General features: G+C 49.0%; 1 pseudogene; it reads left to right on the top strand.

Moving 5' to 3' along the window:
- The window catches only part of LOC139255063 (guanylate-binding protein 1-like), a 128349-nt pseudogene that overhangs the window by 83499 nt on the left and 26737 nt on the right, over nt 1–18113 (top strand).

Below are 18113 nucleotides of genomic sequence, written 5' to 3'. Positions count from 1 at the left end.
TGGGTTGCACCGTGTGCACCCGACCCTTTATGGGTTTTTCAGGCTTCTCCTCCTCCTCCATCCGCCGTGTGGTGGTCAGTCTGCCGATCATGATGTCCTCGGTGAGGTTGGGGTCTGCGGGGATAAACCAGAGGTCTGCCCTTTGCTTTACACTGGGCAGGCTGTTTGTGATTATGGTGCGAAACCAGGCCTCCCTCTGCTCTACCATGAGATTAGCCCTGTCGAGCTGGCCCCCGCAGGCTGCGCTATACACCAGCCACAGCCTGTCCACATAGATCTGTGGGGCCTCTCCGCTAGCTGACAGGTCTTTGCTATCCTTTCGAAAGGGCTTCTCTCGTTCCACCCCATGGCTTCCAGGATGGCCCTTTTCAGAGCCTCCAAGATACAGTGTCCCCTCGACAAACAGGGGGAAGAGCCTGATAGATTCTTCCATCTATTGAGAATAGGAGCACTTTAACCGCTTCTGCATTATCGCAGGCATTGAGGTCTACTGCCTGCGCTACTTCCAGGAAATGGGCATACGGGTCTCCTTGCCTAGTCAGCTTGGGGATGTGCGATACCATAGCCTTTAGGGCTTGCACCCCATGTGGGATAATAAACTCGCTGTTGAGCGGTCCCTGGAGTTGCGCACCCTGTGGGGGGCCGTACTTTCTCTGCACAGCCGGGCATATCAGTCCCACTGCTGATGTTACTACTGGCTCCCCTTGTTCTTCAGCCGTGATCAAACTGACAGACTCGACCCTTTCTACGAGTGTCCCATACCCCTTTGGCTGGGTCGGCTCCACCTGGCCAGCCCCATGCCCTTTTGGCTGGACCGACTCTCCCTGTGGGCATCTTGGACTGCACCCTCTGTTCCTCCCTGAAGCCTGCCGGACACACTACCGACGCCTCGGGAGGCGGTCGACTGGCTTCTGCCGTCGGATCCTCCTCCACTCCCATTCATTGGTAGCCCCCCTGGGGCCCAGCAGACACACTGTCCCCTTTACCTGGGACAGAGCCTGGAGGAGGGATTGGATCCGTTTCTGGCAGGGCGGATGATCTGCCTTCTCACGGCTGATTTCCGTGTTGACTTTATCGGCAACACGCAAATCCTCTAGCTGGCCCTGCAATTCCTGTACGTGCTTTGCATAGGTTGTACTTTGTTCCCTATGTTCCTGCCCCGCTGCCCGAGACACTGTAACCTGACTCTGCAGGTACTCCTGATGGTTGCGGAACGTTTCCTCTAACTGTGCCCTTCTATTCCTTTCCTCTATTAACTCTTCTGGGACCTTAGTACCCGCTGCACTGCTGGCTGCTGAGGTTATTACTGCTTCTTTGAGTTCATCCTGTAACCTCCCTACCTGGAGGTCTAGCTCTCTAACCTGCCTTGTCAAGCAGATTAGCCAGATCGTCTTCTCTATATTCTTTCTATAGGTTGGGCCCGCAGTCCACTGGGCCGCCGCTTCTGCCGGACGCAGCGCCCTTGTCAGGCTCTGAACCCAAGCCTTAGAAAAATTAACTTTAGAAAACACATAATCTTTAATTCTTTCCTCCATTTTGGAATGTTCCAGGATCACCTTCTCTGAGGTGGTCAGCTCATTTTCCCACTGAGGTCCCATCTGGGGTGCCATTAGTTGTCGGGGTTTTTCCTTCTACGGTTGCTGGTGACCGGGTGCAACCTTCAGACTATGGTGATTTGAGTTGCTATCACCAGTGGACCTTTTCTTCCTGCATATACCCAATTACAGCTTAGTGATATGTTTGATACCTCCAATATGACTGAGGCTGCTTATACCCAATTACAGCTTCGTGATATGTTTGATACCACCAATATGTCTGCGGCCGCTTATATCCAATTACAGCTTAGTGATATGTTTGATACCACCAATATGTCTGTGGCCGCTTATATCCAATCGCAACCTTGACATTTTTGAGGTGTCCTGTACTCTTATCTGGTTCTGACCTCAGAATTTAGGTGGATAATGAGCTTCCCACAATAAAACACGCAGAGATGCAAAAGACAAGAAATGTTCCTGGAAAATTCAGGTAAGTCCTACTTTATTAAAACCCAGTTGCGCGTTTAAACAAGGTTACATTGCTAAAACAACACAAAGGCTACTACACACATGTATATTTGGTACGAGCCCCCAAAGTGTGGACCAAGTTAAATACAAGGTCGACACACTGGCTTGTTGAACCACCTTGAACTAAGAAAAGGTCTATGGGAGGAACGGACACATCGAAAGTTTTATACAAGTTTAAAATCCTTACACCCACTCTATCACCCACCCCCTCCTTTACACCTAACTAGCCTAAGCTGAGAGTTGGGAAAAGACTCCAGGGTGATACTCACAGTTTCCCTTTTGACAGGTATAGTGGGTCCCACCTTAAATCGGGCTTCTCCAGTCGACCTCGGAGGTTTTATCTGCTGCGAGGCTGAGTCCCTCTCTCTTCCTTCGAGGTGTCATCGGGTCTCTGTCTCTGTCTGAGTGTGTCTCCTTCCGAGTGTGTGTCCTTCTTGTGTGCGTCTCCTTCTCCACAAGAGAAGGAGACGCACACAAATCTCCCCACAAACCGACTCACAATCCCAGACCCCGGGTTAATCTCCCCACACACCGAGTCACAGTCCCAGACCCCGGGTTAATCTCCCCACACACCGAGTCACAATTCCAGACCCCGGTTTAGTCTCACCACACACTGATTCACAGTTCCAGACCCCAGGTTAATCTCCCCACACACCGAGTCACAGTTCCAGACCCCGGGTTAATCTGCCACACACCGAGTCACAGTCCGAGACCCCGGGTTAATCTCCCCACACACCGAGTCACGGTTCCAGACCCCGGTTTAGTCTCACCACACACTGATTCACAGTCCCAGACCCCAGGTTAATCTCCCCACACAACAATTCACAGTCCCAGACCCCGGGTTAATCTCCTTCTTGTCTGTCCTTCTTGTTCTTGCCTTTATATCTGGTTCGGTTCCGGCCCCTTTTGCACCCAAACTGAATCAATGTCTCATTGTTTGAGTCGAGGTGGGGATGAGGTGTTAAATGTAAAGCATTGTTTCTTGTGCACCTCGGTGCCTAATCGTCTGGCTGGCTATTGTGTCAGGGCCGGAATGTACTGAGGTGTGAGGCTTTCCTATTGTCTTTATGTACATGGGTAATGGGCTGGTAATAGGCCTATCTCCTTGATTAGATCCAGGTAAGCTGTTCTTTACAAAATGGGCCGGGTATTCCCCATTGGTCGACGATTTCCCTGCTTCTGGCCCGGCTCAATTCACTGATTGGCCGGCCCAGGATGAACCTTCCCGGGATTGGCTGGCTTCTCAGCCTGCCTGTGGCCCTCGAATTCACAAAGTGTCTGGCCACAGACATCCTTCCCAGCCTGCCTTTCTTCCTGTGGCTTGCCTTGGCTAAAGTTCGATTAAAAGGGTGTATGGAATGGTCCCATGCTCGGTTTCCTTGTTACCGGGTGCCTTTTTTTTGTAGCACTGGATTTTCGAACCTAACAACCGACTTCCCCTGTGGATTGTCCCCAGAGATCTCCCAGCACTGTTGGGGGGAAGCTGGCTGGCAAAACTAAATTGGAAATGGGATGATGTTCACGCCATGTCGTCAGAGGAACAGACCTCCTGCTCAACAGTTCTAAGTCGTTTTGAACATCTCTTTCAGCCAGGTGTGGGCACCTTCAAAGGGGCTAAAGGTAAAATCTACATCACACAGGATGCCAGACCGGTCCATCACAAGGTTAGAGCTGTGGCTTATGTGATGAGGGAAAAGATTGAACACGAACTGGACCGGCTTCTGCGGGAAGGCATTATCTCACCCATGGAATTTAGCAACTGGGCAAGTCCCATCGTCCCCGTCATGAAGCCTGATGGATCAGTACGAATCTGTGGGGATTATAAGTCTACCATAAACACAGTCTCCCTACAGGACCAATACCTGTTGCCCAGAGCGGAGGACCTATTTGCCACATTGGCTGGAGAAAAACTTTTCTCAAAACTAGATCTCACATCTGCGTATATGACGCAAGATCTGACCGAAGAGTCTAAGCTACTCACCACCATCAACACACATCGAGGCCTTTTTAATGTACAATCGATGCCCATTCAGCATCAGGTCAGCAGCTGCGGTAGTCCAGCGCATCATGGAGAGTCTGCTCAAGTCCATACCGGGGACGGTTGTGTTTCAAGATGACATATTCATCACGGGCAGGGACACCGACTCCCATCTCCGCAATTTGGAGGAAGTACTAAGTTAATTGGATCAGGTAGGCCGAAGAGTTAAGAAATCCAAGTGTCTGTTTCTCGCGCCTGAGGTTGACATTTTGGGCAGAAGGATTGCGGGTGGATGTAGACTATGCAGGCCCATTCATGGGCAAAATGTTCCTCGTAGTCATCGATGCATTTTCAAAGTGGATCGAGTGCACCATTTTAAACTCGAGCACCACCTCCACCACTGTGGAGAGCCTTATAACCATGTTTGCAACGCACGGAATTCCTGACATATTGGTCAGTGATAATGGTCCGTGCTTCACCAGCACAGAAGTTCAAGATTTTATAGTTGACCACGGCATAAATCACATTAAGACAGCACCGTTCAAGCCGGCCTCCAATGGCCAGGTTGAGCGAGCACTGCAAATCGTTAAACAAGGCATGCTAAAAATCTAAGGTCCCACGCTGCAGAGCTGCCTGTCGCGACTGCTGCTGGCATACAGATCTCATCCTCATTCGTTGACTGGGGTTCCCCCCGCGCAACTATTGATGAAACAGACCTTAAAGACTAGGCTCTCATTAATCCTCCCAGACATGCATGAAATTGTTGAGGCAAAGCGCCGGAAGCTAACTGAGTACCATGACCGAAATTCGAGGGGGAGATGGAATGAGATAGGGGACAAAGTGTTTGTACTAAACTATGGCAGGGGTCCCAAATAGCTTGCAGGGACAGTAACAGGCAAGGAAGGAAACAGGCTACTGGTTGTACAAATGGACAATGGCCAAACCTGCCGGAGGCATGTAGACCAAGTCAAAAGTAGATTCACCAACAACACTGCAGAACCAGAGGCAGACTACAATGTGGAACTCACACCACACCTGGTGGACAGACAGAGGGAACAACCTGAGGAAAGGGCAGTCTCAACAGACAGCCCAGGCGAGATACCAGCAATCACACCGAAAGAAAAACAGGCACCAAGGCAAACAACTGAACCACAACTAAGACGCTCCATACGAGAGCGTAGACCACCTCAGAGACTGAATCTATAAAGACAATAAGACCTTGGGGGAGGGTGATGTCATGTATCTCACACTACTGTATATAACTGTATCTTACCATGCTATACATGACTAACTAGATATGACCTGTAACTACAAGCTTACTTTACCACCAGGGGTGCACTTGCCGGAGACACTGCATACCTGTTCCATACAGGTATATAAAGGCAGGTCTCAGGCAAGTGCGGCACTCGAAGCTGTGAAATAAAGGTGCAGGTCCAGAGTGACCTTGACTTCAGCATGTAACCTGTGGAAGTCTGTACTGCAGGGTCAGGACTTTACAGTCGGAGGTGCAGTATTTCGGAGGAGATGTTAAACCGAGGCCCCATCTGCTCACTCAGGTGGATGTAAAAGATCCCATGGCACTATTTCGAAAAAGAGCAGGGGAGATATGCCCGGTGTCCTGGCCTGAGGAATATTTATCCCTCACTCAACATGACTAAAAACAGATGATCTGGGTCATTATCACATTGCTGTTTGTGGGAGCTTGCTGTGTGCAAATTGACTGCCGTGTTTCCCACATTACAACAGTGACTACACTATAAAAGCATTTCATTGGTTGCAAAACGCTTTGAGACATCTGGTGGTCGTGAAAAGCGCTATATAAATCCAAGTCTTCTTTTTCTTTCTTTGTTTTCTTAATTTCTCTCCGTTGATATTGGACTATTTTTGTTCATTTTCTCCACCATCTCCGCAGTATCACCGATTCTCCACCTCGGTCTGAAATCAGTTGTGTTTTTCTTTCAATGTCCAGAAGTGCTGTACATATATCGACAGGATTTGAATGCAAAATTGTTATTGTCAAGGCCGATAGGCCGGTCAGAATAGCTTCAGCAGCAGACGAGGAAGTGCGATCATAGAATCATAGAAACTTACAGCACAGAAGGAGGCCATTTTGGCCCATCGTGTCCGTGCCGGCCGACCAAGAGCTATCCAGCCTAATCCCACTTTCCAGTTCTTGGGCTGTAGCCCTGCAGGTTACAACACTTCAAGTGCACATCCAAGGACTTTTTAAATGTGGTGAGGGTTTCTGCCTCTACCACCCTTTCAGGCAGTGAGTTCCAGACCCCCACCACCCTCTGGCTTTAAACACTTCCCCTCAAATCCCCTCTAAACCTCCTTACAATTATTTTAAATCTATGCACCCTGGTTGTTGAGCACTCTGCCAAGGGAAATATGTCCTTCCTATCCACTCTATCTAGGTCTCTCATAATTTTATATACCTCAATAAGGTCTCCCCTCAGTCTCCCCGCTTCCAAAGAAAACAAAGCCAGCCTATCCAATCTTTCCTCATAGCTAAAATTCTCCAGTCTAGGCAACATCCTCGTAAATGTGGCTTCAAGGAGCCCTAGTAAAACTGAAGTCAATGGGAATCAGGGGGAAAACTCTCTACTGGCTGGAGTCATACCTAGCACAAAAGAAGATGGTTGTGGTTGTTGGAGGTCAATCATCACAGCCCCAGGACATCGCTGCAGGAGTTCCTCAGGGCAATGTCCCAGGCCAACCATCTTCAGCTGCTTCATCAATGAGCTTCCTTCCATCATAAGGTCAGAAGTGGGGATGTTCGCTGATGACTGCATAGTGTTCAGTTCCATTCGCAACTCCCCAGATAATGGAGCAGTCCGTGTCGCATACAGCAAGGCCTGGACAATATTCAGGCTTGGGCTGGTAAGTGACAAGTAACATTCACGCCACACAAGTGCCAGGCAATGACCATCTCCAACAAGCGAGAGTCTAACCACCGCCCCTTGACATTCAACGGCATTACCATCGCCCAATCCCCCACCATCAACATCCTGGGGATCACCATTGATCAGAAACTTAACTGGACCAGTCACATAAATACTGCGGCAACAAGAGCAGGTCAGAGGCTGGGTATTCTGCGTTGAGTGTCTCACCTCCTGACTCCCCAAAGCCTTTCCACCATCTACAAGACACAAGTCAGGAGCGTGATGGAATACTCTTCACTTGCCTGGATGAGTGCAGCTCCAACAACACTCAAGAAGCTCGACACCATCCAGGACAAAGCAACCCGCTTGATTGGCTCCCCATTCACCAACTTAAACACTCACTCCCTCCACCACTGGTGCACTGTGACTGCAGTGTGTACCATCTACAAGATGCACTGCAGCAGTTCACCAAGATTTCTTCGGCAGCACCTCCCAAACCCGCGACCTCTACCACCTAGAAGGACAAGGGCAGCAGGCACATGGGAACACCATCACCTGCAAGTTCCCCTCCAAGTCACACACCATCCTGATTTGGAAATATATCGGCCGTTCCTTCATTGTCGCTGGGACAAAATCCTGCACCTCCCTCCCTAACAGCACTGTGGGAGCACCTTCACATCACGGACTGCAGCGATTCAAGAAGGTGGCTCACCATCATCTTCAAGGACAATTAAGGATTGGCAACAAATGCTGGTCTTAACAGCAACGCCCACATCTCGTGAACGAATAAAAAAAATATCCTCTGTACCCTCTCTAGTGCAATCACATCTATCCTGTAATGTGACCAGAACTGCACGCAGTACTCTAGCTGTGGCCTAACTAGTGTTTTATACAGTTCAAGCATAACCTCGCTGCTCTTGTATTTTATGCCTCGTCTAATAAAGGCAAGTATTCCGTATGCCTTCTTAACCACCTTAACTACCTGGCCTGCTAGCTTCAGGGATTATGGACCTGCACTCCAAGGTCCCTTTTTTCCTCTGAAGAGAAATTGTTCCCATTGGCGCAAGAGTGGAGAACCAGAGGACACAGATTTAAGGTGATTGACAGAAGGTCCAAAGGTGACATGAAGAAATCGTTTTCATGCAACGAGTGGTTAGGATCTGGAATTCACTGCCTGAAAGGGCGGTCGGTGGAGGCAGATTCAAATTAAAAGGGAATCGGATAAATACCTGAAGGAAAAAAATTTGCAGAGCTTGTAAGGGGTGGTCCCGGGGGTCAGGTTCACCTCTGACCTTCTGAGCGGTTTGAATCGCTCCCACTCCCTTGGGTTCTCGACTCTGGATTTATTTGGGGGACATGATAAAGTGCAAGAGACAACTGGTTTGGTATAAAAGAACTTTGATTTTATGAAAGACAAGAAAATACAATGTCAAACTTATAATTACTCTAATAAAGAACAGTACATCACACATTCAAAGGGGTTAAATGAATAATACTCCTCCCACCTCCCAATACCTAACACTGACTAGATTAGACTCCAGGGCAAACAGGGACTATGCTTACCAATCCTTTACTGGTAGTTAGCGGTGGTTCGCGATTTCAGGGTTTGCTGAATTCTGTAGGTTCGGCTTGCCATACCCTGAACATCGGAGAAGACTTCTTACTGCACAATCTTCAGTTGGGTGGTGTCCGCCGATGCAGTAGTGTGCGTTTTGGACTTATGAGGTAAGTACCCGTTTTCTTTTGTTAGAAATAGATTTAAAGTCTCTTTAGGTAATGTTTTCACCTGTTGGTAGTCAGGACTTAGCTTGTAGAGTGGAAACTTCCGATTCTTCGGTTTCTTCCTTGTGGAGTTTTGTTTCGAAGTTGGTCGATCGCGGTGTTTTTGGTGGTACCACGTTGGCTGTGGTCGGTTGCTGCCACAATGGTGATGTTCTTCCTTCCTTTTCCGATTTCAGGACGTCGAAGCTGGAGAAGTTAGTTACAACTGCAGCGGTGGTCTCTCTCCCTTCTTGATGCTAAACACCCCTAGCAGTATCTTGAGGTAGTAGCATACCCTTTGTTAAAACAGGGCACAGTTATACTGTTGGAGCTGTTCTAATCTTAGCGCCAAATCAGCCCGGATTCTTTGTTTAATTTTTGGCAGGCTTGGTATTTCTTTGTCATATTTTGGCGGGCTCATTAAAATGTTAACTTGTCTCAGGTGTGTCGATCTTCTAAATCTGTTTCTTGATGGAAGTATTAGCTTGGTATTTGCAATGTCTGTTTGTGCTTGGGTTTTTTCATGCGGGCTGGATGGGCCTTTGTTTGTTATGCATATGCTGAAATGGCTTTCCAGATTCAGGCTGATGGTTAGCTATCTCTGGATTAATTGTTGCTATGTTAATGTCTCCTGTGGAGAAGGATTTTCGAGTATCCATAATTCTCCAGACAATTTACTTTAGTTTCAATACCCCAGACAGCTTCAATACTCAAACTGGTTTCTTTGTAGGATAGCCATCCATTAGTTCTCTAGCCCTGCCCATACAGACTAAATTTGTCTCGTAAAATCCCAAATTCGATTAAAGTTCGTAGTTTCTTCCATGTGTACTTTAGGATTTCAAACTCTCTGGTAGATAGTTCCAAATTAACTTTCCTTTCCAATGAGTCCAAACACTGGGCGGGGGGGTTCCCACGAATTTCGCACCCTTCAGGCTACGGGGAAAGGGCAGGGGCAGTGGGACTAGCTGAAGTGATCTTGCAGAGAGCCGGCATTGGCTCGATGGGCCAAATGGCCTCCTACTGTGCTGTGACCATTCTATCGTTCTATGATCTTGACACATTGATTATTTGTCATGCGCCCTCTGGTACATTTGGGACAAAAGTGTGTGAGAGGGATACAGGACCGGACAGGTGGGGGAAAAACATCTGTATCAGTATTACTTGAGTCACATCCCCATGGAACCGAAAGCAAGACAATTAATCGGATCTAAAAGCAAAATCTGAAATAAAAGCCAAAAATGCTGGAAATGCTCAGCAGCTCAAGCTGCATCTGGGGAGTGAGAAAGCACGTTAACGTTTCAGGTCGATAGGCTTTTGTCAGAACTGAAAAAAGCTCGAGTTGTAACTGGTTTTCAGCAAGTACAGAGGCAGGGAAAGAGGAGAGGGGAGGAAGGAACAAAAGGGAAGGTCTGTGATAGGGTGGAAGGCAGGTGAGATTAGAGAGACAGAAGGGATGGTGCAAGGCAAAGGAGACAGTAATGGTACAAGTAAAGAAACAAAAAAGTGGGTCTAGGTGAGGTGTAAATGGGAATAGCAGAATTATCAACAGCTGCCGTCCAAAAAAATGGAGTGAAAAATCCATCCCGAGGTGATGTGTCTCGAGCACCAACACCAATCTGGGATAACTCTCTCTTTTGCAGATACATCTAAAGGCCGTTCGTTATTTAAACAACTTCTCACTAAACGCCCATGCCTCGGCCTTTAGGTATCAGCCTTGGTTCAATGGCAGCACTCGTACCTGAGTCTGACGGTTCTGGGATTGTTGCACACCAGGGATTTGAGCACCATATCTAGGTTGATTCCAGTGCAGCACTATCGGAGGCGCCGTCTTTGGGATGAGATGTTCTGCCCAATTTATATCTGCCCCTATCTGTTAAATATCCCATGGCATTATTGGAAGAACAATAGAGTTGTCCCAGTGTATTATCCAATAATTATCCCTCAGCCAACACCACCAGAATGTATTATCTGGCCATTCAATTAAGTACTGTTTGTAGGAAGGATGTGAAGGCTTTAGAGAGGGTGCAGGAAAGATTTACAAGAATGGTTCCAGGGATGAACTGTTGTGTATCTGTAAAGCATGCACTCCCATGTTCCACCACCAGGGAGCGCATCCCGTGAAGTCCCAAGGGATCCCAGCATCCCTTGGGAGCACTGTATATAAGCCGGCCCCAAAGGCCTGTTCCGCACTCTGGAGTGTCTTAATAAAGACTGAGGTCACTGTTACTCTAACTTCCCTGTGTGCAGTCTCATCTGTGTTAGGAACACAACTACTGGCGACGAGTATACGAATCCAACGCAAAGATGCAGCAAACTGTGGGCATCCTGGAGAAGTTCTCGAAGGGTGAGGACTGGGAAGCCCATGTCGAACGGCTGGACCAGTACTTTGTAGCCAACGAGCTGGACGGAGAAGGAAGCGCTGCAAAAAGGAGAACAGTCCTCCTTACAGTCTGCGGGGCACCGACCTACAGCCTCATGAAGAATCTTCTGGCTCCGGTGAAACCCACAGATAAGTCGTATGAGGAGCTGTGTACACTGGTTCGGGAGGGAGAGTGTGCTGATGGCGAGGTATCGGTTCTACACGTGCCAGCGATCTGAAGGTCAGGAAGTGGCGAGCTACGTCGCCGAGCTAAGGCGACTTGCAGGACAATGTGTGTTTGATGGCTACCTGGAGCAAATGCTCAGAGACTTTTTTGTACTGGGCATTGGCCACGAGACCATCCTACGAAAACTTTTGACTGTAGAGACACCGACCCTCAGTAAGGCCATGACGATAGCACAGGCGTTTATGTCCACCAGTGATAACACCAAACAAATCTCTCAGCACACAAGTGCTAGCAATGTTCATAAATTAACTGGAACTGTGTTTGCGAGCAGAAATGTACAGGGCAGAAACCATGAGTCTGCAAATGCCAGCAGGCCTCAGGTGACCCAGATGACTCAGAGTCCGCAACAAAGGATGAATGCAAGGCAATTCACACCTTGTTGGCATTGTGGAGGTTTCCATTCAGCCTATTCATGCTGCTTCAAAGGGTATGTTTGCAAGAGCTGTGGAACAATGGGGCACCTGCAACGAGTTTGCAGACGAGCTGCAAGCTCTGCAAGACCTGCTAACAACCACGTGGCAGAGGAAGGTCGGTCCATGGTGGATCAAAGCAATTGCGAGCCTCAGAGAGCGAAGGCAGATGCTGAAGTACACAGGGTGCACACATTCGACGAAATATCCACCTATAATGTTAAATGTAAAATTGAATGGCTTGCCCATAGCCATGGAACTGGACACTGGCGCTAGCCAATCCATAATGAGTAAAAAGATGTTTGAGACTGTGGTGCATCAAGGCACTCAGACCAGCTCTGAGCCCCATCCACACAAAACTGAGAATGTACACCAAAGAGCTTATCACTGTCCTGGGCAGCGCCATGGTCAAGGTCACCTACGAGGGCACGGTGCACGAACTGCCACTCTGGATTGTCCCGGGCAATGGCCCCACACTGCTTAGAAGGAGCTGGCTGGGCAAAGTCCGCTGGAACTGGGATGACATCCGAGCGCTATCACATGTCGATGAGGCCTCATGTATCCAGGTTCTTAACAAATTTCCTTCCCTTTTTGAGCCAAGCATTGGAAACTTTTCCGGGGCGAAGGTGCGGATCCACTTGATCCCAGAGGCACGACCCATTCACCACAAGGTGCGAGCGGTACCTCACATGATGAGGGAGAGAGTGGAAATCGAGCTGGACAGGCTGCAATGCGAGGGCATCATCTCCCCAGTGGAATTCAGCGAGTGGGCCAACCCGATTGTTGCAGTACTCAAAGGTGATGGCACGGTCAGGATTTGTGGCGATTATAATGTAACTATTAATCGTTTCTCGCTTCAGGACCAATACCCGCTACCTAAGACAGACGACCTACTTGCGACGCTGATAGGAGGCAAGACGTTCACCAAGCTCAAACTGACTTCGGCCTACATGATGCAGAAGCTGGAAGAGTCTTCGAAGGACCTCACCTGCATCAACACGCACAAGGGACTGTTCATCTACAACAGTGCCCGTTTGGAATTCGGTCGGCTGCAGCGATCTTCCAGAGAAACATGGAGAGCCTACTCAAGTCCATACCACGCACGGTGGTTTTTCAGGACGACATATTGGTCACGGCCCAGAACACCGCCGAGCACCTACAAAACCTGGAGGAGGTCCTCCAGCGACTGGATCGCGTAGGGCTGCGGCTGAAGAGGTTGAAATGCATCTTCATGGCAACAGAAGTGGAGTTTTTGGGGAGAAAGATCGCAGCGGACGGCATTCGGCCCACAGACACCAAGACAGAGACTATCAGGAACGCGCCCAGGCCACAGAACATCACGGTGCTGCGGTCGTTCCTGGGATTCCTCAACTATTTTGGTAACTTCCTACCGGGGTTAAGCACCCTCTTAGAGCCCCTACATGTGTTATTGCATAAAGGTGAGAACTGGGTATGGGGAAAAAAACAAGTAATTGCTTTTGAGAAAGACGAAACATTTTATGCTCCAACAAGCTGCTTGTATTGTATAACCCGTGTAAAAGACTTATGCTAGCATGTGACGCGTTGTCGTACGGAGTCGGGTGTGTATTACAACAAGCTAACGTTGCGGGGAATGTGCAACCTGTCGCCTATGCCTCCAGAAGTTTGTCTGAGGCCAAGAGGACCTACAGCATGATTGAGAAAGAGGCATTAGCATGTGTGTTCGGGGTAAAGAAAATGCATCAGTACCTGTTTGCCTTCAAATTTGAGCTGGAAACCGATCACAAGCCCCTCATATCCCTGTTCGCTGAAAACAAGGGGATAAGTATTAATGCCTCAGCCCGCATACAAAGGTGGGCACTTGCGCTATCAGCGTATAACTATACCATCTGGCACAAGTCAGGCACTGAGAACTGTGCGGATGCTCTCAGTCGGCTACCATTGCCCACCACGGGGGTGGAAATGGCGCAACCTGCAAACTTGTTGATGGTGGCACAGCCCGCAGACTTGTTGATGGTCATGGAAGCATTTGAAAATGATAAATCACCTGTCACGGCCCGCCAGATTAGGACTTGGACCAGCCAAGACCCTTTGCTGTCCCTAATAAAAACCTGTGTACTGGATGGGAGCTGGGCCAGCATCCCCGTTGAAATGCAAGAGCCAATCAAGCCGTTCCAGCGGCGAAAGAACGAGCTGTCCATTCAGGCAGACTGCCTGTTGTGGGGTAACTGCGTAATGCTACCCAAAAAGGGCAGGGAGACTTTCATCTCGGATCTCCACAGCACACACCCGGGTATAGTAATGATGAAAGTGATAGCCAGATCCCACGTGTGGTGGCCCGGTATCGACTCTGACTTAGAGTCCTGTGTACGGCAATGCAGCGTATGTGCTCAGTTGAGCAACGCGCCCAGAGAGATACCACTAAGTTTGTGGTCCTGGCCCTCCAGACCATGGTCGAGGATCCATGTCGACTATGCGGGCCCAGTTCTCGGTAAAATGTTCCTGGTGGTGGTGGATGCTTTTTCAAAATGGATTCAATGTGAAATAATGTCGGGAAGCACTGCCACCGCCACCATTGAAAGCCTGAGGGCCATGTTTGCCACCCATGGCCTGCCTGACATACTGGTCAGTGACAACAGGCCATGTTTCACCAAGTTAAAGAATTCATGACACGCAATGGGATCAAACATGTCACCTCGGCCCCGTTTAAACCAGCCTCCAATGGGCAGGCAGAGCGGGCAGTACAAACCATCAAACAGAGCCTTAAACGAGTCAGAGGTCTCACTCCAAACCCGCCTGTCCCGAGTACTGCTCAGCTACCGCACGAGACTCCACTCGCTCACAGGGGTGCCCCCGGCTGAGCTACTCATGAAAAGGACACTTAAAACCAGACACTCGCTGGTTCACCCCAACCTGCATGATCAGGTAGAGAGCAGGCGGCAGCAACAAAATGTAAACGATGGTCACGCCATTGTGTCACGGGAAATTGATCTGAATGACCCTGTGTATGTGCTAAACTATGAACATGATCCCAAGTGGATCGCGCGCACGGTGATAGCTAAAGAAGGGAGTAGGGTGTTTGTGGTCAAACTAGACAATGGACAAATTTGCAGAAAGCACCTGGACCAAACGAGGCTGCGATTCACAGACTGACCTGAACAACCCACAGCACACACCACCTTTTGCGAGCCCACAACACACACCCAAAGGATCAACGACACCATCCCGGACCAGGAAATTGAACCCATCATGCCCAACAGCCCAGCAAGGCCAGGCTCACCCAGCAGCCCTGCAGGGCCAACAACACACCAGCCCAGCGAGGGCACAGCCAACACACCAGAACAGACATTTGTACCGAGGCGGTCCACCAGGGAAAGAAAGGCTCCCGACCGCCTCACCTTGTAAATAGTTTTCACTTTGACTTTGGGGGAGAGTGATGTTGTGTATCTGTAAAGCATGCACTCCCATATTCCGCCACCAGGGAGCGCATCCCCTGAAGTCCCAAGGGATCCCAGCATCCCTTGGGAGCACTGTATATAAGCCGGCCCCTAAGGCCTGTTCCTCACTCTGGAGAGTCTTAATAAATACTGAGGTCACTGTTACTCAAACCTCCCTGTGTGCAGTCTCATCTGTATTAGGAACACAACATGAATGACATCAATTACATGAGTAGACTGGAGAAACTGGGGTTGTTCTCCTTGGAGCAGAGAAGTTTGAGAGGGGATTTGATAGAGGTGTTCAAAATCATGAAGGTCTGGACAGAGTAGAGAGAGCGAGAGACTGTTCCCATTGGCGGAAGGGTTGAGAACCAGAAGACACAGATTTAAGGTGATTGGCAGATTCAATCAAGGCCTTCAAAAGGGAATTGTGTAAGTATCTGAAAGAGAAACATTTGCAGGACTACAGTGAAAAGGTGGGGGTTGGGACTAGCTAAAGTGTTCTTGCAGAGAGCCGGCATGGGCTTGATGGGCTGAATGGCCTCCTTCTGTGCTATAACCATTCAATGACTCTAATATCTACTGGCTTTATCTACCTGGTAATGCCCCAAAGTCAACTCAATCAAACCCTCTTCACATTGCTGATGGAAGGTGAATATTTTGTGATTTATTTTGTACATTAGACAAAAAGAATTGGTCCCCACACGAACCCAAGTGAAGGGTGTGCATTTTATAACATGGAGGAGCCCGTGTGTTTCATTGAGAACAGCGCATCTGGTGAACTCCAGGTCAACCAAGAAACCTTGAACATGCTGTCAGAGATCAACCAACTGACGGTGGTGGTGGCCATCGTGGGACTGTACTGCACCGGGAAATCCTACCTGATGAACAAACTCGCTAGGAAACAGAAAGGTACACACTTAAAACCATCACATTTAAACGAGTATCGAGGTCAGGTTACAGTACCAGATAGCTCTCAAAACTGCAGGAGTTATGGCTTGTTAGAAATATTCTGTTATTTTCATCCGTGATGAAGAAATATAAACATAAACCATGTCCATGGCAATAAAGAATGTTGAACTATTTGATGTAATTGGTTGAACGAACTTTCCTGTGCACTCAATGAAAAAGATGGAACTGGCCATTGTCTACTGCATGAACAAACCACCACGATACAATTTTCTATCGGATCTTCGATAGGGGCCTTGGGCTAGAAGTTCTGATCCCCCCCCCCTTCCCGCCCCCCCCTCCCCACCTTTGGGGAGATATATTTCGAAATGTGAGAAAAAGTATCGCCAGGCGATAATCCTTTTTTGATCCCGGGACTTCGGCTTTAGCGCTCCGAGAGGGAAGTGGAGCGCTAAATCAAACGCTAACCACTTCTCTTAGGGTGCTTGCGAGAGGAGCACTGGAGAATTGTCAGTGCAGTGTTCCAGCATCAGAGGCTCTTTCCCTCGCTTAAAGGGAAGGGCCGATGATGGGTTGCAACATTCTTGTACTTAGTTGTGTGAGGCCAGGGGACTTCCATTGTAGCCCCAGTCATTCTCAGAGAGTGGAGGGCTGAGGCATTGCACAGCAATGAGGCATCACGAAATCTCAGCAGGCACCAGACTTGTGTGAAGAATGACGTTTGACCTACCTGCTCCTCAAGTGGCTTCCGCTGTTGATGCCCGGCGATGCAGCGGGGACGGGGGCGGGGGGAGGGGGCAGCTGCGGAAGCAAATTTCACATCCGGGGCGGTAACAGAGTGCTGTGCAACGTCAAAGAGGAGTCAAGGATTATGGGGAGCGGGCAGGGAAGTGGAGTTCAGGCCAGGATCAGATCAGCCATGATCTTATTGAATGGCGGAGCAGGCGCGAGGGACCAAATGGCCGACTCCTGCTCCTATTTCTTATGTTCTTATGTATGACGTCACGATCTACCGGGCGCTAGAGACCGAGGCGGTAAGTGCTCGCGCCTGCGCAAAACCACCCAGGAAGTTCACGGGCGTTGCTGAATTCGGTGCAACCGATCGGTAACCCCTTCACGCCCCGTTACTGCCCCGTGCAGGCACTAACGAGAGGCGCAAAGCAGCCGAATTTCTCCCCCAAAGCTGGTTTCCTCCCTGTGCTGCGGTCGATCATTCATCATCTCTCTAGTTACTTCTCCCTCTCTCTCTCTCTCTCTACCTTTTTCCCATCCCCCTCTAGAAATGAGTCCCAGTGCTGGTTTTGCAATGTTATGGTTTATTGACCTGAGTTGCCACTTTCAATGGTCTGCATATTGTACCCCTAAATCCCTTTACACCCCTATCCCATTTAGACTCTTGTGTTTCAAGACGTCGGTGGCTTTTTTATTCCTCCTACCAACTCACATTTATCTATATTGAGGTTCATTGGCCATTTCCATGCTCATTCTGCAAGTTTATTGTCATCTTCTTCTGCGCTGTGGCAGTCGACCTTACTTTGCTCTTTACCTTCAGGTTACAGTTATTTGTGTCAGGTGTCACTGTGCACAAACATGGTTCAGTGGGTAGCACTCTCGCCATTGTGTCGTTAGGTTGTGGGTTCAGGTCCCACTCCGAACACTTGAGCACAAAATCTAGGCTGACACTCACAGTGCAATGCTGAGGGAGTACTGCGCTGTCAGAGGGGCCGTCTTTTTCAGATCTTCCCTCTCGGGTGGATGTAAAATATCCCATGGCACCGTTCGAAGAGCAGGGCAGTTCTTCCTGGTGTGCTGGGGGCCAATGTTGACCCCTCAATCAACATCATCAAAAAAAAACCAGGTTGTCTGGTCCTTATCACATTGCTGTTTGTGGGAGCTTGCTGTGCACAAAATTGCCTGCCGTGTTTCCCACATTACAACAGTGACTACACCCCAAAAGTACTTCATTGGCTGTAAAGTGCTTTGAGACATCCTGAGGTTGTGCAAGGCGTTATATAAATATAACTCTTCCTTTCCGATCCCTCACCCATTTTACTGGTTTAAAGGTTTTATCCACAGCCCAAGTTA

This window comes from Pristiophorus japonicus, unplaced genomic scaffold, assembly GCF_044704955.1.
Source record: "Pristiophorus japonicus isolate sPriJap1 unplaced genomic scaffold, sPriJap1.hap1 HAP1_SCAFFOLD_584, whole genome shotgun sequence".
In the NCBI taxonomy this organism is placed as follows: Eukaryota; Metazoa; Chordata; class Chondrichthyes; family Pristiophoridae; genus Pristiophorus; species Pristiophorus japonicus.
This window is presented reverse-complemented; position numbering and strand designations above follow the sequence as displayed.